This window comes from Diceros bicornis, chromosome 31, assembly GCF_020826845.1.
Source record: "Diceros bicornis minor isolate mBicDic1 chromosome 31, mDicBic1.mat.cur, whole genome shotgun sequence".
In the NCBI taxonomy this organism is placed as follows: Eukaryota; Metazoa; Chordata; class Mammalia; order Perissodactyla; family Rhinocerotidae; genus Diceros; species Diceros bicornis.
In genome coordinates this window covers 28980532-29002083 of record NC_080770.1, presented here as the reverse complement: position 1 = coordinate 29002083, position 21552 = coordinate 28980532, and the positions used below count along the sequence as shown (strand labels likewise).

Here is a 21552-nt window from a genome sequence, read left to right as displayed (position 1 = left end):
CCTTACTGACATCTTTCTTTAGATTTAGATTCAAAATACTATACCCATAACTGATTGTCTATAATAGGCATGTTATTAGCACTATGCAATGCAACTTTACCTAAATTATCTTGTATAATTCTCCCGTGAACTACGTGATCTAGAAATTATGAGTTCAGTTTTTAACAAGAGGAACTTGAGGCTCAGAGAAGTGCAGTGACTTGCCAGAAATCATAGTTAGTAAGGGAAATGTTGGCTTGGGTATTTAATCTCAAATCCAGAACTCATTCCATTATGACTCAGACCATCATCCTATCCTATCATCAACAATTTTAGCCTAGATCAATATTAGGCCAATAAATTCACTCTTGGATCTTCCTTTTGGCCTGCTATCCAGAAAAACCTCTATGTCCTTCCTATAAGCAATTTTCAACAATGCCACAACACTACCACAATAATACATTAAACACCACTTGATTGTGGAAGGTTGTTCCTGCCTTAGCAAATGACATTATTTCCCTAGCGTGGTGTTGGCTCCAAGCCTATATCTTCTCCTATGCCCAACGGGATGAAAAGTCATTTACAATCTTTCATATAACAGTAATAATCCTGCTTATGCTTGAAAATGGTTTAAAGCCAGTCATAAACCATTTCTCCTTAGTTCTTGGTCATATTCCATAGATTCTATATAGAACATCTACATAGTAAGGCAGTCTTGTATGTTGCACAGAGCACTGGGTCTAAGAAATCTGGCTTCTAGTTTGGTATCAGCCCTAATAAGCTCTATCATCTTGGGGAAAGTTATGTCTGAGCTTCAGTTTTTAAAGATGTAACAATGAGGGGCTAGTCTAAATTCCAGGACTAAAATGTATTTTATTTCAAGTCTGTATGTATATACGTGTGTGTGTGTGTGTGTGTGTGTGTGTGAGTGTGTGTGTGTATATATATATATTTACTGCACATTTTGCATTTGAATATTTACTTAAATGCCTGTTAGCTTACAAGGTATTTATTTAGGACTAGGGAAATAACAGTTCTCTGATTTTACAGTCTTTTATCTCAGGATTCTGGAGGATCTTACATCATTCATTAATTAAGTCTCACATCCCCCCTCCTGAAAGGTGGGACCTCAAGGGCTGTTATTCTCTGTCAAAGCCCATATGGTACCATAACGTGATATTAACTTTGGAACACAGTGCACTGAGAACCTAGCAACTTGCATGAAGAATATTTTCTCTGAAAAAGAAGCCAGGCAGAGGGCACACAGAGCAAATAAACTGAACGGGGAAGCTGAAATGGAGAGGTATATAATGTTCATGGTGGGAATCTCTGGCAGATGAAGTTGCTTTTAAAATTGAGTATAATTAAGTAAATGGCAAATTAATAATCTTTACTCATTCCCCTCCTCCCAGTGGATTATCAGACCCTGTAAAACTCATCCTATATTTCTCTCTCTCAATCTGCGTAAGGAGGTGATGCTCCTATGAAGATGATGATTATGATGATGACAGTTTCCAGCCTACCTACATCTCTACTCTCTCTTCTCCCAAACACAGAGTCTCTGCAAAATTAGAATTAAGTCAATGAGTTTACCGCTGACACCATCCCTCCCCTCCCAAATATTTAGGTATGTATCTGGTTCAAAAAGTCATAGAGCTGAAGCATGAGTTTGTTTTCTGAAAACAGAGAGGGGACAAGGAGGAGAGAGTGTAGTCTTGGGTTGATAGAGGGCTTGCAACATCTCACTTGGATGCAGGATCATCCCCCTGCGTTCTGGAGTCAATTATTCCTTGTTGAGAGCAAAGGGTTATGTACACTGCAGAAAGAATAAGTGCTAAAAGAGAAGGAAAGAGTACAAAAATACTGGGAAAGGAAAAAAAAGTACCACAGAATATCATAAATTTCTAATCATGGTTATTTGAAAAATACTAAACCTGAAGTAGAACATGGATTTTTAAAAAGAAAAATGTTTGAAGATATGCTACAATAGAGGAAAAGAACTTCCACTCAGGGTAGACCTGCCGCCTGCAAGGTAAAGAGCATGATGAGTTATATGTCACCCCATATCATCCAGATAGCAATCTGCATGATAGGTTGATGACTGCTCTTTTGCAAAAGAGAAAACTGAGGCTGAGAGAAGTGGTAGGTAGTAAGAAGAGGACAGAGGACTCAAATCCATGTCTATCTCACTGCTCATCCTTTTCTCATCTCCTCAATCATCTCTTCTAAGTAGAGTGCTATTAGCCACTCTTAACTAAGCCATATCAGAAAGGCTATGATATTTACCGAGCAGCCTCCAAGTGTGAAGCATTGCCTCTTCCAGAAGGGTACACTCTGACTGAATTTTCATCCTCATATCTGCCCATGTTATGTGGCTTCCAGACAAATTGGCAAAGCAGAATGGACTATAGCTTGGACTTTTCTCCAAGGAAACTACAACATGCATTGTGACTTGTAGCCTTTTTTGAGAATCTTACTTTAAAGTGAAAAAAATCCCTCTCAAGGGAGGGGAGAAAACAGGTAATAAACTTTCCCTCTACTTCCATGCTGAAAGCTATGCCACACAAATAACCCTACATTCATCTGGTTTACAGAAAGTAGAATAAATGCAACACAATGACTAGCAGTAATATTTTCCTAAAGCGTTCCACCATGAATTATAAGCAACTGCTCACAGTGATCCTTCGCTTGTGTGATGATGCTCACAAATCATCCTTTCAAATGTCTGACTCTTGTCTGCACTTGAGAGGTTTATGTTTGTGAATCACAAGCTTTTCTTTTGGTCCAGGTTTTCCTTCTACCATTTTGTAAATATGATAACATATTGATAAAGGATGAAGTAAGTCCCATTGTCAGTGTTTCCCTTGGCATTCTGGGAAATGATCTGTTTAGGGTGGCTGCATAAATATATTTGCCGAGTAAAGCTCACTTTAGCTGAGGACCAAGAAATACATATCTAGCAATGACACTACTGTTTGCTAACAATGCTAGGCTATCGTGTCAGGTCAAGATGCACAGGCAAAAAAAGATGTGCAATATTAAGGCACATCATAAGTTTCAATTCTTTCAAAAATGAAAGGAAAAATAGTCATGTGGGAGCTCAGAAAGTAATAATCCATTTACTTAAGAAATATTCAAAGTAAATTTAATCTTCTTTTTTTCTACCTCTTCAAGGAATAATTGTCTTCTTTATCTATTTGCTCTCCAAGCAGCCTTCTCCTCTGTATCTATTGCACTATTCCATTTAAAACTCCACATTTTAAAGACATATTGAAACTTTTCATTTTAACCTATAGTTAATATTAACCCCATCCCACATATTTGCTGGGATATAAAACTATTTAAAAACATATAAAAAATGAAAGAAGGAGAAAAGAAAACTGTCATATTTTGCCTCCAATGTATTTTCCTTCGGAACTTAGCAATGTATTCCTAGGTTTAGGGGTGCATAGGGATCTAGATGCTCACCGATTTTTTTCTTTTTAAGATATCCCACAAGGGATAATAGGATGCACGACTTACTGTGGACCTACTATGTTTCAGATAGTTTTGCACTTACATTTATGAATTAGTAAATGACTCTTTAAGATTATGGACCAGAAGGAAATTTCAGGAACACTCAGAATATGATCAGGGCCAACATGTGATATCTTTCATTATTGTGATGTCAATCATTTCTCTTCAGTGACTAATATCAATGCATAAGGTACTTCTCCATAAACATGAACTGCAGTAGGAACCTCCCATCCATATCCTGAGCAGCCGGACATTTGAAAAGGACTCTGAGATTCATAGCTGGAACTGCCCTTGGAAGCATAAAATATCAATGATGGGAAGGAAAGAGAAATTCAGCAAGTATATCAATGTGAAGATGAGTATGAGGATGTTTCTGAAGTTCATAGATCAACAGAATTTAAAAATTTATTCCATGTTAAGGAGAAATATTTTCCACTCACAGAAAAAGAGACAACATAGTGATAGCACTTAATAACCAAGTCACTGACTTAATTTTCTGAGCTATCTCTTCAACTTGTTGCTGCCTAGCAACTTGAAAATTGCTTTCTTATCCTACTAATTTGGGGTATCAGGTTTGTGTGTGTGTGTGTGTGTGTGTGTGTGCATGTGTGTGTGTGTTTACCTAGAAGAGAGAGGGAAAAAATTGACAGGGGATGAGAAAGATTTGATGACCAATTTGCTTGGGCTGTGGGCAGGTACTGAACATTGACTGGACTCCAAGACTCAGTTGGGGTGATTTTGTGGGTGGTGATCCATTTAACAGGGATTAGACAAATAGGAGGAGAAACAATTTTTGTGAGAGGAAGGAACATACTGAATTTGTTTTAAGCAGAATGATTTGAGATATCTATGAAACATCTACCTACAGATTGCCAAAAGTCACATGGAAATAGGATTCTGGGGTAAGAGGGAAAGTGAGAGCAATTACTGCTCATCATTCGGATGTCTTCAGCATGTAGGTGGTGGATGACGACAGGAGGATGAATAAAAAATAGATACTTAGAAAGAAATGCTCCTTTAGGTTTCCTCTATTTAATTTTTATTCTTTCCTTTTTAGTTAACAATAGACAAATATGTACATCATACTTAACCACATATCATCTAGAAGAATAGACGCCTCCTTACTTTAAAAGGATGCATTGCACATTGTTCGCACTATTTTATTGTAGATATTTGCTGTGTTTGTTCCCCTCGCAGACTGTAAGACAGGTTATAGCAGCTGGCACAGAGTAGAGATCCAGTAAATATTTGTTTAAATAATGAATAAAGGAATGAATGAGTAAACAAGAGAAAGTAGGATATGGAAAATAGGCCAGAACCTCAACTCATATGAAGTCATATCTTCAGGGCTACCATTCAACTTCTGATTTATGGTAACTTCCCAGGACAAAAATGACCAAAAAACAACAACAACAAAAAAGCTAATTTTAGGAAAGGTGGCTGTAGGACTAGATGCCATTTTGAGTATCACTGTGCAACCAGTTTTGTCATAATAATCAATAGCTAACATAGTGTATGTAAGTGCATAAGTGTACATTTGTATCTGTGAATATAATCTTATGTTATCAACATAGATAAATTTATAATAAGCCATTTAGTCAATTTGTGATAATAAAAATTATATTTAAATTATATATGCATATTTAAAATGTATTAAATATTTATTATGTGCTAGATGATAAATCAAGCACTTTGTCTAAATGATCTCATTTAATTCTCCCAATCACCCTATTAGAAAGCAATTATTATACCTATTTTAGATACGTATTTTAGAAATAAACAGACTATTGCACAGTTTTTATAGATGTTCAAAATAGAATGTCCAGTTTTCTAAATATGGCATTCAAGGCCCCATACAATATGGCTATGTGTGCATACATATTTAATATTTGCACAGTTCATATTTTAAATGGCACATATTTTGCATGCATAGACGTAGGTAAATATTTTATTTAAATAGCTAAAGTATTGGATTTTTTATCAGGGCACTAGTGGCTAAAACTGGGAACTGATGAATCAACATTTTTATCTCTCTCCTACAATGTAAAGAACAAAATGGAAGGCCACTTCTACTCAATTTCAACTTTCTCTGTATGACAGGACAAATGAAATTTCCTATTATGCATCATGGCTTACTGAAGGAGAAATTTCCTACTGCCAATAAATTAAGATATAGCAACTTAGGCTTCAGTCTTGTAGAGACAGTAAAGGTAAAAAGCACTTGTCAGGAAAATTTGCCAATTAAATGCAATAATAGATAGCTTTTAAGTATTATACAAATATAATTTTATTTTTATTATTGCTGTACATTTATATTTTCTCCCTTTTGGAAATTGATTATTCATCACTTGTAATCCTCTGGAATGCAACCAAGAGCAAGGTAGCAGATAAACAAGCCAAAAGAAATCTTTTCAAGTGCATAAACTAAATATTGGCGCTCCTCTCATGGGAGAGTTTTTAGAACATATTCCTGTTATAGGAACAATTTGGACTGCTTTCCTCACATCTTGCAGGGACTATTGCTGTAGCTTTCTAACTGCTATCTCTGCCTCTAGTCTTTCCTGCTTACACGCCCTTCTTCACATGAAAATCTATCATATCAACAACAAGCTTGTACTTTCCAATGGCTTGCATTGTTTATTGGCTAAAGTCAGTCTTTTACATGCTTTACAAGACCATGCATGATTGAATCCCTGGTTGTCTTTCTAGCTTCATCGATGCTACCATCAACCTGGATTTTTTTCTGTCTCTAGCCATACAGGGCTTTTAAAAATTCCTTTATTTAATGCCATCTGTCCACAATCAGGACCTTGACACATGCTGTTGCATCTGCTTGTAGTGCTTGTTCTCTTTGCCTTGTTAATGACTACTCACTTTTCAGATTGCCATTTAATGATCAATTCCCCATGAAGGTCTGTCTTATATCCCACAAGAGAGGGTTTGCCCCTAAGTATAGCAACTGATACTGCTCAGTCATAGCAGAGATCACATTGGAACTAAATGATTACTTAACTGGCGTTATGTCTTCAATGTTTACCTCTGCTCAATAGTAAGCTCCAAGAAAGAATTGTTTTGTTTTGGTTGCTAATATACATTAGAGAGCATAGCACATAGTATGTTCAATAAATATTGATGAACCAATAAAATGCAGATATTTAGAAAAGGCAAGAGAGTCTGCTAAAGTCAGACAGCTGATATTTTGATAGGAAGGAAGCAAAGGCAATATATTTTTTTTAAAAAGCAGACAAAAAAATGAAATAGTCCAGCTGCCTAGAGTAAGGAAAATCCTCATACTTCAATAGTTTTAAAAGCTTCATGTACCATAATCCAGTACAAAAAAACAATGGTTGATGACAAAGACCCTGAGTTAACTATGAAACATTAAAGAGTATTTAGTACTCGTTTTTAAACAAGCAAGGAATTTTTAAATATAATTTTAGAGTGATTTCCATTACTCTAATTGTTAAAATAAAACAAAGGAATTTCAAGAGGTAAAGTTCACTTACTTGAAAATTAATTTATATGTTATGTTTTGTCTAACAATAGTAAGTAAATGAATAATAAGAGCTAACGTGTTTCTAAGTGGTAGACACTGTTCTAAGCACTTTACATATATATTCTCATTTCAGCCTCGCGGTAACTCTAGAAGATACATACTACTTATTACCCCCACCTAATAGATGAGGGAACTAAGGCACAGAGAGTTCTAAGGCATTTGCTCAAGGTCATACAGTTAATAAGTAGAGGAAACAGGATTTAAAACAAAGCTGTCTGATTTGGAGGCAGTTCTTTTTCAACACCTGCTCAGGTCAGTGGGTTGCCAGGGGTTGGGGGTGGGGATGAAGAGGCGTAGGTGGAGCCCAGAGGATTTTTAAGGCAGTGAAACTATTCAGTATGATATGATAAATAATGGTGAGATACATTTGTCAAAACCTGTAGGATATAACACACACACACTCACAAAATAAATCAATTAAAAAAAATAAACACCTACTCAACAGCAGTCTTTGAGGGACTCAGAAGACAATACTAACTTTGTTTAACCAAAGTTAATCATTTTGTCAGCTAAAATCATTGATCATCTACGAATGCCAGGGACTATGTTATTCACTTTGTATACATTCTCTCATTTAATCTTCAAAACAACCATGTAGGGTAACTATCATCATTATTTCCAATTTATAAGTAACTAAATTCAGACTTAGAGAACTTGAACTCCCAAAGTCATGCAGTAGAGCCAGAACTGAACCCTAGGTCTACTGACTCCAAAGATTGAGCTCTTAGTTATGCCGGTTCACCTACCGGCAGAAGAGACTCTTTCACACAAGATCATCCTTGGCCCTACTGACATTTATGTCTGGATAATTCTTGGGGCTGCCCTATGCATTGTAGGACATGCTACCCACGAGATGCCAGTAGTACGCCTCCTCCCAGTCATGACAACAAAACTGTCTCCAGACTTGGCCAAATGTCCCCTGGGTAGGGAGGCAAAATTGCTCCTGATTGACAACTGCTGCATTAGCTAGTGGGTTTTTCCTTTGGATACTTCTAGATAAAAACTGAACATATCCTTACTGCTTAATCTCTATTCCAAACTTTATTCCAACTGTAGTACTCTTCTTAAAATATACTTTCTTTGTGAAACTAAAAATACATAGTTTAGGCTGCAATTTCCTTTGGTTATATTTTGGGTTAGTGGATTGTCCACACAGTGGGACAAGAGTTGGCTGACTTTAAATAGACAGATACTTTCTGGTCATGTGACAATGAGCAATTCATTTAACGTCTCTCTAAGCCCCTTGTTAAAGTGGGGCTATTAAGAGTCCCTGACTCTCATAAAAATGCAGATTAAATGAAAAGGTCCTTGTGAAACACATTACCTGGTACTTGGACCATAATGAATGTCCAATTAACATTCATGATTATATTATTATCATTACTATTATTTGTGTAATTTTCATAGTTTGACTTTCTAGTTTATCTTCAAAATCTCTTGAGGCCATAATACTTCTTCTCCAGTTTCCCTGAAAATATTTACTTAGAGGCCATAACACAGGTCTAAATGCCAAAGCAAATCTATTATATGGATATAACCTAAAGTCAATGGAAGTTGAAAATGAAGGCCCAGGGAGCAATTGTTGAGAGGAAATATTTGACAGGGAAAGCCCAAATACTTAAGTCTACGGATAAAGCACATTACAGTTATAAACAAGACACAAACAGTGAAAATTGTTTTCACTATAAAAACACTTTCCAAAAATGCTACAGATTTTTATTCTTCCATTCTTTACAAATCAACATGACACCAATGTTTTAGCTCTTCCTCGATTATTTTTAAGTAAAAGAGTTTTAACAGACACATACGTACCAAACACAGAAAGAAAGTATCTAGACTCTTTAGCAACATGTCATCTTCAACCCAACTCCACAGACCTGTTCATGCTCTCAAGCCCAAACATACTTGCACGGCCTTATGTTTTTCACTCTTATTTTTCTGCAAAGTATAGATCTCTCCAATTGCATACGCTTTCTGTTTGTATGGTGAATGCCAGCAAACCTTCTCCGAATCTGACCATGCCAGTCATAAATGCTGGGACAATTATAAAGAACAAGTGTCCAACAAAGAGAGAGCTGCTAGTGTGCACAGCTCCCTTCTGCCCCTCATGGCTTACAGTGGGCAAGGAAAATTCTCTTCATTCTGTCAAACAACAGCTGCCACAAGGCCACTGGTTCCAAAAAAAGAAGTTCTAAGACCCAGGCTTAGTTTTTAAACACATTTTGACCTCTATTTAAGAAAACAAAGCAGATAGCATGAACACAAGAGAATACAAGGAATTTGTAATTCTCAAGTCAGTTGTTTCAGATGGAAAAGAAACTTTGGAAAGAAAGCAGCAACTGCTGGCTTCAGGAGCTATAGGCCTTGCCAAATAGTAATGTTGCCCTAAATACTCCCCTGTAATTATTGTTTCCCTCATACGACTGTAGAGTTCTCACAGCAGATAACTTTAAAAATGTAATCTTTGTTCTCCCCAGAACTTGTGATTCATCATCAGCACTTATCAGTATCTGTTCATTCTTTCTTTCATAGGCATAGAGATGACTGTATTTCCTAGCACCCTCCCCACCACAGCCCTTATAGTTCCATGGGGCCAGATGATTCCTGACAAATGGATTGTAAATAGAATGTAAGGGTGTCCCTTTTGGGGGAGGCAGAGAAAATTCCCTGAGGCAACTCCAGTTCTCTTTTCTGTGATAATAATCTGGAAGACACATGCTGAGAAGGCAAATCTATGAGATAGAAGCAGATTGGCTCCTCTCACCTCACCTGAGAGGACAGCAAAGCCCACAGGAAACTTAGCATGAACAGCAATAAACTTCCATTGTGTTAAGCCACTGAGATTTCAGAATTGCTCTGTTATCTCAGAGTTTAGACAATCCTGACTAATATAGCTTGTAACAGTTTCTAGTACATAGTAAGGGCTTAATATATAGCTCTTTAAAGAACAAATGGGCAGAGCTGAGAACATCCTTTATTAGCAACACATAAGTCTGGATATGGATTATAAAGGAAAAAACATAGTTGCCTTGATTTATTTAAAAAATAAATCTCTGCATATTAAACATGTACAGACTGTCTATCAACCTGCTAAACAGCTCAGGGATAACCCAACACGATTCCATGTTGCTGACTCGGAACAGATAGGTCGTCTTCATGTAAAAGATGGTTGCCACCAAAAAGTGACCCATATATGTTAGGTTCAAAGTGAATGAAGACAATTCTGGTTGGAAGGGAGTGAAACATTAACTTTTACTCAACTCTCATCCCTTTTCTACCTTTTATCTAAATGGCTCATCTTGGCATAGTTCAAGCTACTTTGTGAAAAAGAAAGGATGGCACTTTCATTGTGGTCACCACCATCCGCTGCTTTCAGCCTGGTAGTGGAGAGCAGTTAGAGATCCAGACTCTTGTCTCAGTGCTGCTGGTGAGTGCCAGCGTGACTCTGATCTGATTAGAATCTCCCTCACTTTATTTGACCTCTGGTAAAGTGGGCCCAATGATGTCCCTAACCCAAGGTCATGGCAGGGACTAAGCAGCACAGTGTATATAAAGAACCTAGCAGAGTATGTGCTCTGTGTTTGCACCCAGTAAATGGTGGTTTCATTTCCTCACTCCCTTTCTCTTGTTCTTACATCCTGCTCTTTTACCTTCCTTCATATTTACGTTCAATGTCTTGTTTGTTTGTTTAAACTGAAAAACAAAGGGGACCATCATGCTAGATAATCGTCAAAACAGTTTTCAGCAGGAAATATCTATGCCCTTGAAGTTTAGTCATTACCTAGAAGCTGGAATTGACAGTGTGCTACAAGAATGAAAATGAGGATATCCCACACCACCGAAGTTAGAGCATGAGGAAAGGAGGGAAGTTAAAGAAGCAATGACAGCACAGATGACAAAGGATGCAAAGTGACCTGGGAACCTTCATTACCTAGAAGCTGGAATTGACGGTGTGCTACAAGAATGAAAATGATGATATCCCACACCACCGAAGTTACAGCATGAGGAAAGGAGGGAAGTTAAAGAAGCAATGACAGCACAGATAACAAAGGACGCAAAGTCAGCCACAGCTGGCTGGAGTTTTAAAAAAACTAGAGTCTCATAGAGTCACTCTTGTTTATCATTTCCTGGATTTTAATAAATTCAGATAAATTGAAAACACACTTAGCACAGGTGGTACAGTGCTTTCTTCACTGGAACACAAAAGGATCGAAGTTTATACAGCAGCACCAACTTCCCATTGTTCATCTGTGCTCTTAAGAGAATAGCTTCCATGGGTGGGCAATAAAGGAGATGGAATGGCATTTTCAAATACTGTCTTGTGTCTTTAAGAAGTCTCAGCCAACACAGTCAATATTCAGCAAGAACAAACACCTCACACTCTAATCCCTCAAGTGGGCACAGCCCTACCCACTGTTTCCTGATATGTTCCTGATTATCTTTGAATTTTGAATTTATTTCACCTCCTGACTATGACCCCAAACTTGCCCTTGGATTTTATAATGGCTAAAGTTGTTTGGTTATCCTCACTTCTGTCTACAGTTGATCCTCGGACTGCATTGACAACAGCAACCCCAGACAGTACCCCAGCCCCACGCTACCCAGGCAACGGCACCAGCCAGGGCAATTAGCAATCACACAAGGGTTGCAGAATCAATATTTTTTCAAATGGCTAAGCAGCAGCATATCAAAGAAAGATATAAAAAGCTTCTCCATTATGACCAACCAACACTCCAAAGTAACTGTCATGGCAAAAATTCATGTATTTAAATTCACATAAGTTAAAGAAATGAATATCCTTATCCTATCTGAGTGTCAGAGCTGTAAAGAAGGAGCACCTAATGAGTATAAGATTTAATATAGAAACACATTTTTAAGGCAATTTGGAATCATTTCTTTCTCTCACTTCCCTGATTCATGTACCTTCTGAAGTGCTGTGCTCCATAGGCTAAGCGGAGGTGTTTATACAAAAGGTGACCTTTTCTCCTGCAGATTCCGAGGAACTAGCCCAACGGGAACAATCAAAGTTTGAGAGAAGCAGCAGCTAAAATGTTACCCTGATATGGCCTCCCTTACCTCCAGCAAGCCCACACAAGCTCTAGGCTTTAGCCCGAATTCCAAGGAATGGTATTTCAATGCCAGCATTGTGTTCATTGTGTTACGCTAACCTACGTCTCTTTGCTTTTGCTGTCCATTTATATGCTACAGTATGACAAAGACTATGCCTCAAGCTGTCTTCTGGCCTCCATGTGCAAATGACCATGTTCCAAATTCCTCCCCCTTTACGAAGTCTTCCTAGCTCCCTTCCCAATGGAATTGATTTCTGTTTCTTTCCGATCTCTAACACGTTATTTCCAGATCTAGTATTTTTTTTAAGCTCAAACTGCCTTGTATTTCGTTATTACGCCTGTATCCTCAAAGGCAAAGTGAGAATACCTGGTACCTACTTCCATAATTCCTATGACCCTCCCAGTGCCTAGTCCACTACTTTGTAACCTAATACTTAGGCAATGTGTTTAATTGAATTTAAAACATAAAAAAGAGGGGAATATCTCATATGGTTTCTTCCTGTTCATATTTATATTAGAGAAGTGAGTGATTCAAGTCAGTGTAAATATGCAATGTTCCAAGGAAAAGGGCAAAGTTAAGGCAACCGATCACATATATAAAATTCTTAAGGCAAGATTCAAAGACCTCTGTTAGCTAAGACCTGGAAAACGAATGAGAAACAACTCAACTGCCTTCACAATGTGTTGGTTCCCTAGATCTTGTTTATTCCTTATTCTGCTGGGTAGAAACCCCTACCTTGCCACTATCTTTCAGCCAGAAACCCCAGCCAACAGAAGCAGAATGTTTTCTCTCAACTCTTAATAACAAAACCAGAAAGTGCAGCAAGCTCCTTTATTGCATGACAAGGGAGAGTGTTTCCCAGGCTGGATGGTATTCCTTTGATATATGAATCCCAGTTTGTGAATAAATTTATTCTTTTTTTTTTTCTTTTTTAATTTTTTGTTTATTGCAGTAACATTGGTTTATAACTGATTCTTTTCCCAGTAAGATAGTAGTTGACTTTTGGTTACACCTGTTAATCTGATGGCAGAGGACCTTGCTACTCAAAGCAGTGGAGACCAGCAGCATCAGCAATATCTGAAAGCTTTTTAGAAATGCAGACTCTCAGAATTCACCCCAGACCTACTGAATCAGAATTTGTGTTTTAAAGATATCCCCAAGCAACTTGAATGTACATAACATTTTAAGAAGCATGCACATCAGATATTCTAGCAGCAATATTTCATTTGCATCCTTGTAGTCCCTTTGCTCTAAGCCATGATTTTACTGGAAAAGTAAAGGATTTTCTTCTCACACCTTCTTCTTCTTTACCCCTCACTGTTTTCTATACACTTATCCATTTGTCCTAATATGCTGTATAAAAAGAAAAAGGATTCTTATTATGCTTTAGGTTGTACACATTTCTCTCATATACAATATCTCATTTGATCCTTTTGATATCCCTGTAAACATCATCAAACATAACTTGTCAAATGTCATGTAGGAAATAAATTTCTGAGAATCTGCATGCCCACTGGTGTAAAGATGCTTCCCCTTGTAAGCAACAAACTCTCCAACCTCAGAACTCTGTGCATTATAAACTGTACTTTAAAAATAAACTAAATTCACATATTCAACACAGAAAGATGGATATTTAATATACCTGGCAAAGAGAATTTGAAATACTAGAAAGACTTGCATCTGATGAGTTTAGGAGAAACAGATAAAAAAGAGGATATTAAGTTCCATGCTCCTCCTATACCTGCCTCCCCCAAATTCCGTAGAACCAAGGACTTGAAACACCAAGTCTTTCTTTTTTTTTTTTTAAAGATTTTATTTATTTATTTTTCCCCCCAAAGCCCCAGTAGATAGTTGTATGTCATAGCTGCACATCCTTCCAGTTGCTGTATGTGGGACGCGGCCCCAGCATAGCCGGAGAAGTGGTACACGCCCGGGATCCGAACCTGGGCCGCCAGCAGCGGAGCGCACGCACTTAACCGCTAAGCCACAGGGCCGGCCCCCAAGTCTTTCTTACTCTTGAATCTTTTGCCCATGCCACTCGCATAACCCAACTTATCCCATACAAAGATACTAAACATGCACATTCTTGATGAAAGCTTTTATAGCTGCCATTACATAATGGATTTGCTATCAGATTATCTAAAATGTGCCTGCTAAAGAAATGAGAGAAAAATAAAAAGCCAACCCTTGCTTACAAGCTATAGTGTTTTCAACTAACTAAAACCACCTTGGGCATTGCTATCCTGTATGGCATGACGTCTTTAGCATCGTTACTCATTTACATGACCTGAACTTCCCAGTGATGAGTAAAACAACATAAGGAAATAACAATAAAGAAACATATATTATTGTTTTATTAAGAAATTGTTTGAAGTGTTAGGATGTAAGACAGTAAATTATCAACTATATTCAAAACCAGGGTGCATTTTCAGAATATATAATCCAAATCCATGCCATATACTGAGGTAAGTATCTGTAAACAACGCAAAATATTAACTGGAATTTTAGCCTTCATCAAAATGCTAGAACACTCATTTAGGCACAAAAATGCATCATTTGTAGAAAAGCCTCTTGATTATTGCCAAGTGAAAATCACATCGAAAGTTAGGAGTCTTAAATTAAAAATTACATAAGTAGAATATCAGAATAAGAAGGAATTTTCAAGAGATTGTGCAGACATATTCCTCATTTCCCTTTTATAGATTTGGAAAGAGAAGCCCAAAGAGGCCACACAACTTACCTCAAGTTCCACTGATGTCTGTCACTGACTAGCTGAGTGACTCTGGGAAAGTCCCCTCTCTCTCAGCCTCAGTTTCTTGATCTGCAAAATGAGGTGATTGGACTAGATAATGTAAGATACCCTACAGTATGAAAATGCCATTATCCTGCAAGACTAGGATCCACATCCTAGAACATTCCCTCTCTAAAAGGAACATAAAGAAGATGAAAAGATATTCAAATAGCTTGTTTATATTGTATCTCAGCTTGAGACTTCAGAACCTCATAGGTTGCTGGTGCCCACCAGAGACAAGCAAACCAGAAGAACGGCTGTTGGCATACTCTTTGCCTGAGAAGTGCTGCAACTGAAAATCACTCCAGAGGGATGGTAAATCTTCTCCTCCCCCTTCCAAGGATCTGGTGACTTCCTCTGTCTGGGCTCTGCCTCAAAGATTTCTCCTCAAGGTTCACTGGAGCCCTGGGAGTTCAGCCCTTGACCTAACCCCAGACAAAGATGCATTTCCTCCTGGAAGACTCCCTGCCTGGACAAGTCATTCAAAATCAACCTTAAAAGCGACTCTAGGCTCCAGGGAGCTGCACATTTTAGCATCTTTTAATCAGCTGTCTGGCCTTGTCTGGTCTGTAGTGAAACCTTTTTATTTTATTACAGTTGTATTATGTTAATAAACAAAGAGTTGGTATGCTTAGTGAAAAAGAGAGACTCAGCCTTTGAATGGAGGACTGGTCATGTTTTAACTACATTTACTTATCTTCCATTCCTCATTCTTATATAGGGTAGAATCTTTGAAATTGCTTCTATTTATTATTTTTAAGTGAGTTTCCAATTTTTCCTTTTTCTTGTTTTCATTATTACTATTTTCTAATGAGCAATCACAAAGTCAGGCAATGGCTTTAGGTTTTTAAAAGGATATTTAAATATAATGACTCGTTGAGGAAGAACCCAGATATTATGTATACAAAAGTGAGCACTGCCAATGTCCCTATCAATTAAGTCAATCATAAAACCAGAGTTTAATTTATTGGGCTCATCTTCATGATAGACACAAATGAACCTGAAGCATCGTGTCCTATTAGCAGTAACATATTTATGGAAAGCTAGTGTCTATGTCTAAATAATTGTACACAAAATGTGGTCAACCAGGAGGATAAGAATCCCATAAACAATGTTTAATCCAATAAATAACAATTATGTTATTATTCATTATTATTATCATCTATTATTTATAGAGAGATTATTATGTGTTGGGCACTCTCCTAAACATTTTACATGATTACATAGTTTTAACCTCACAGAAACACTGCAATGTTAACCCTAAAAGAAGACATGTGGGGATGGGAGGGAGGGAACCAAATGTGGCCTCAAAGAAGGGTTAGATTGTTGAAAAAGGATGGTCATAAATTTTTAATTGGCTATATTAGACAAAACCAAGAATGGAAGGTACAGGGAAACCAAGTTTGACTCAACTTCCATTTACAGGAACCAAGCAGCAGATGCTCTCTGCCTGTAGGGAGCATGTTTATCACTAAAGGTGTTCAGCAACAGAGTCTTGTGACCAGCTCTCCGGGATGCTATAGAAAGGGATTCTGGCAATGGACAAAAGCAGGGAAGGAGCTCTAAGGATCTGCCAACACTGGGATTCTGGATAAAAGTAATATTGTGAACATGGAGAGTACAGCTGCACAAAGAAATGAATGAGTCAGTACACAGGTGAACAATCTTAGAGAATTATACTTGTATGTATCTCTCTTATAGAACTCATTATATTCTACCTTGTGTGAGATCTGTGTGTCTTTTATTTTCATTCCTATTAGATTGTAAGTTCATTAAATCTTGACTCACCACATACCAAGTGTTAACCTTGGGAAAAGTGCTCATTTGCCTCTCCTGTAATAATGGAACCTGTCACACAGGGTTGTCATGAGGAATATACAAGATTGCAGATTTAAAGGACATAGCCCAGTGCCTGGCATGAGTAAGCAACAAATAAGATTAAATAGAGCTCTTAATTGTAACTATTGTTACTACTATTATTTACTACCATTATTACTGTGATTATTAGTAAGCTACAGATGAATGTCTCAGGCTCAGTTCCTTTGATTTTAGAGTCAAACAAACACCCACCAATAGCCATCTTTACATTCCAATTGATAATCAAAGCAGCAAAATTTTACCTACCAACTACCAATCTAAATTGTCTGGGGAGAGGGAAACAAGCCCAAAACACCCAAGGGTTCATCAAAGAAGCAATTCAATAACATGTTTTCAGCATGCTGCTCTCTTAAATAAAAAGAGAATATGGAGTGAGGAAAACAAAAAATAATAAAATACTTTATTCCAGTATGTTAAGAATTATTACTCTTTGAAGCTTGTTGTATGCATGACAAGTGAACATACATTTTTCTCTTTCTGTAGGGAAGGAATTGTTATATGTCTTTGCGATTAATTAGTGTTGTCTCCAACATTCCTATAAAATTAATGTCAAATTCCTTTAAATGTGGCTTCTGGAACAGCAGGATCTCTTGTCTTTTTCTTATATGGTAATGTAATAACAGCAAGATGGACTTTTAAATTGTATGTGTTCAAACTGATTTGAAAATGGCAAATTTCCACACTGTAATTTACACCAATATTTTTCAAACAATTTTAGCAGTGGGGCTCTTCTTTGGAAAGAATATCTTAGGCCTAACATAAGCTAAGGGACTTTACATACCTATCACTGGCCAAGAAAATACTTCATTCTTCCCAGAAGTCCTGAAGTACCTTCCTAGAGTTTGAAAAGTAGTTAGAAAATCATTCTTCAAATCCAAACACCTTATATTATTGATGAGAAAACTGAGCTCCAATAGGAGAAGTGATCTGACCATGTCTCACGGCTACTTAATGCCAAAGTTAGAATTCATGACTCGTTTATTTATTTAGCTCATGTTTGTTGAGAGCCTTCAATATGCTCATTCTGTGCTAGGTTTCCTATACATATTTTGCTTATTATTTTTAAAATTCATTTAATTTCCATTCGACAATTATTCCTTTAATATCTACTAAAAGCAGGCACTGTGTTTGGCATAGGGTGCTGAGGTAAGTATAAATAAGAGTTACTATCTGCCACAAACACTTTGTTCTGTTTTTTGTGAGGAAGATTAGCCCTGAGCTAACATCCGTTGCCAATCCTCCTTTTTTTGCTGAGGAAGATTGGCCCTGGGCTAACATCCGTGCCCATCTTCCTTTACTTTATATGGGACGCCACCACAGCATGGCCTGACAAGCAGTGCGTCAGTGCGCGCCCGGGATCCGAACCTGCGAACTCTGGGTCTCCGAAGCAGAGCGCACGAACTTAACCACTACACCACGAAGCTGGCCCCTGCCACAAACATTTTAAAAGCTAGTTTTTTAACTTATTATTTTTATATATTACTATATTATTTATGAGTAAATACCTTTTTTCTCATCTGTATTAGAAGCTTAAGACAATAAGAAGCATAGCTTCTACCTTAAATACAGTGTTTTACCAAAGAGGTACTTAGTAAGCACCCCTGTTATAATTTGATTTCAATGGCAAAGCTCACATGTGTTACAGACATACTAGTCAATGAGTATGTGTTGACAGTCTATACTTGTAATTTCTGATGCTGTATTTATTTAATCCTCAACTCCTAGGAGAAAAATGAAACAAACAAAAGGAAAGAAAAGCACAACACCTGACATTAGGGGGATATCCATATTCTACCCCCAAATATATCACTAATTAGCTGTACCATCTTGTATTGGGGCATCAATGTATTCAGTCTTCTATTTCTCCACATGTAACCCATTGGAATTGGCTGAGATGTTGCACAAGATTCATTCTTCCAGATCTTTAAACATTACAAGAGTCAACCAGGAATATGCAAAATATGAAAACTGTATTTATTTTGTTTGGATTGTGTAATAGCAATATGGGGTAACGCAGAGTATTCTTCAGTGTAGTAGCTCCAAAATTTTTAGGTTTTATATCATATCTTCCAGGAAAAACATTCATTAAACAGTGCAATACATCTCTCTCTCTCACCTCTATCTCTCCCTCTCTGTCTTTGTCTCTCCCTCTCTCAAACGTGAAAGCAAAGTTTCATCAATCAAACCTTACAACATGTGATGCACTCTAAGTTATCTCTTCTCTTCTCTTCCACCCTGTCCTATCCTACCGTATCTTATTCCATTCCATTCCATTGCAGTCTATTGCATTAAAAAAAATTGCTGAACAATCAAATTGATTTTATCACTCTCTCTGGCTGCATGAATTCAATCACATTATTATTCTATTCTAAGGAATATCTTCCTCATTTGGAGAATGTGGATAATAATACTATATCTTTATAGGGTTGTTGTTAGTATTAAATAAAATACTACTGCCAGCACTGTGCTCAGGGCTTAGTGTTCAATATAGAAATACTGTTTATATATAAATTATTTTAACTATTTTTATTATTATATTACTATTATAAGTTCTACTTTAGGTATTTGGGGACTGTTAATTTATGTTAAAATTCTCATATACATGACAGATTATTAAGTCAGGAAATTCCTCACTTTTTGATCAATTGCTGGAGAAAAAGAAAAGAAGATAGTGAATAGAATTGGTCTACACTTTTTCCAAACATCAAATCCTCAATATTACTTTGTTTTTGGTCAACTCAGCAGACTTTTGATTTAGAATTTAATCTCCATGGTGATTAAGGGATGTGGAAAATGATAACATTGGCATTTCATTTAGACGCTTCTGTGAGGTGACATGTGACAGATTCATTCTTCTAACTTAACAGCGATGAAAGTAATCTCATCTCCTGTTAGTAGGAGAAATATGAACAGAAGCGTATGGTTTTGCTCACCCTTAATATTTGTACCAGAGAGAGAGAAAGATACTAACTTAAAAAAACTGAAATATATCTTCTGATGTTTTAATAATTCTAGTTTGAACACTCAAATCACTGGTTACATAAGAGGCTATAAATGGAAGTATCATTTTTATTTCCATCTATTTTAGATTATAGAAGTAGGTCATTCTTTAATGATAAAATTCACTAGTGAATGAAATTTTAAACTAAAATATGAACATTATAAATAAAAGGTATATATGTGTATACGTGTCTCTCTCTCTCTATGTATATATATATCTGCTAGTATTTATGCTCACAGGAAGCAGAAAATAACTTGTTTACTATTCTTGCCATGACTTATCAGGAATCTGAGCATGTTCAAACACAACAGCAAAGAGAAATAATACTAACTGCTCAGTAGGAGACAAAGTGATACCATTGTTTCTCCAGGTGGAGTTTATGGTGGTGGTCTTTTAATCAAGAGACTGAATTTTTCTTTTAATCTAAACTAATCTTGCTTGCTTTCAACTTTATGACCCACTCCTCCATCCTATATCTCCTTCTTTTTCTTTATCTCTTTTTTTTTTTATTAATTTAAATATGGACCTTTTTAAATCACCACATGTGCCATCAGCATCAACATTTCAAAAGACATCTCCAGCGCACCCACTGAGTGTACCACACTTGTTTCATTTTGTTAATTGAATGGTTCTTAACCTCATTATCTGCCCACAGCACTTAGCATTTTCCTGTTATAAAGCTACTCTTTGCAATGTCTTCTCTGCCAACCAGGAAGGCTAGAATCTTGCTTACGGTGTGTCCCAAAACACAGGACTGGTCTTTAAACAAATCTCCATGTTTTCAGACCACGATGGGCAAAGTAAAAAGAACTACTGTTAAGTACCTACTACATGTCAGGCTATAAATGGTAGGGTATTTAACCTTCAAAACAATCTTATGATATAGAAATCGTTATACTCATTTAAAGAGGAAGAAAATGGAAGCACATAGAGATTCTATCACTTATCAAAAGTGAACAGTGCGTAAGTTTTTGAGGTGGGACTCCCAGAGTCCACACTCTGGGCCACTGCACGGTACCATCAGTACAAAGGAAGTGCTGAATTACTCTCTGGTCTTTTATTTTTTTTTCTGTCAGAGAGCCTCTTGAAGGCCTTAATATTCTGGGTTGTTTAGATATGGAGGTCATATTATCTCCCAAATGCTTCTAAGCTCGGTAAAGCGCTTTCTCTGAGTTCCAGTTCTAGAAAGGTTTGGAAGAGAGGAAAAATTAGCAGTCAGTCTACAGACACACTCATTGCACCATGGGAAAACCGAAGCCAGGGAGCCTGGAAAGCTTCCTCCTGCTAGTAGAACATGATTTTATGTTTCTTCTCTCAGGAGGTTTTATATCCTCAGCTTAAAATCCACATAACAACAACAACAAAAGAACACAACTCCCCCATAGAATTATGTTATTAACCTTGTTTGTATATAACCATGAATAAAAGTCTGCCTCAGTGGTAACTGTGTGCAGTAAAAGCCTTGTGGCATCATTAGTTTTCTATGCTTTGCTCATCTTTGTACCTCTACCCAGAATGCTCTCTGCCTTTTCATCCTCCTCTAGCTAAAATATTCTTCATTCTTGAGGACCAAGCCCCAATGTCACTTCCTCCACAAAGTTTTTTTCATACCTCCCATCCCCAGTTCTTCCTTTGAGTTCCCCCAGCACTTCATCCATGTCCCTAAAATAGCACTTATCACAGTGCATTACGTATTTCTCACCCTCTAGACAAAATTTTTCAATCCCAGCACTACTGACTTTTTCGGCTGTATAATTATTT

General features: G+C 37.0%; 1 protein-coding gene across 6 annotated transcripts in view; it reads right to left on the bottom strand.

Annotated features, from left to right (window-relative positions):
- The window catches only part of LRRC4C (leucine rich repeat containing 4C), a 171655-nt gene that overhangs the window by 102165 nt on the left and 47938 nt on the right, over positions 1-21552 (bottom strand). The window contains exon 2 of one of the 6 annotated variants that reach the window (XM_058527127.1): positions 14862-14942. The exons of the other annotated variants lie outside the window; for them this stretch is intronic. The gene's annotated coding sequence lies outside the window, so the exon portion shown is untranslated. The remainder of the gene's footprint in view (positions 1-14861; positions 14943-21552) is intronic. 6 annotated transcript variants of the gene reach the window in all.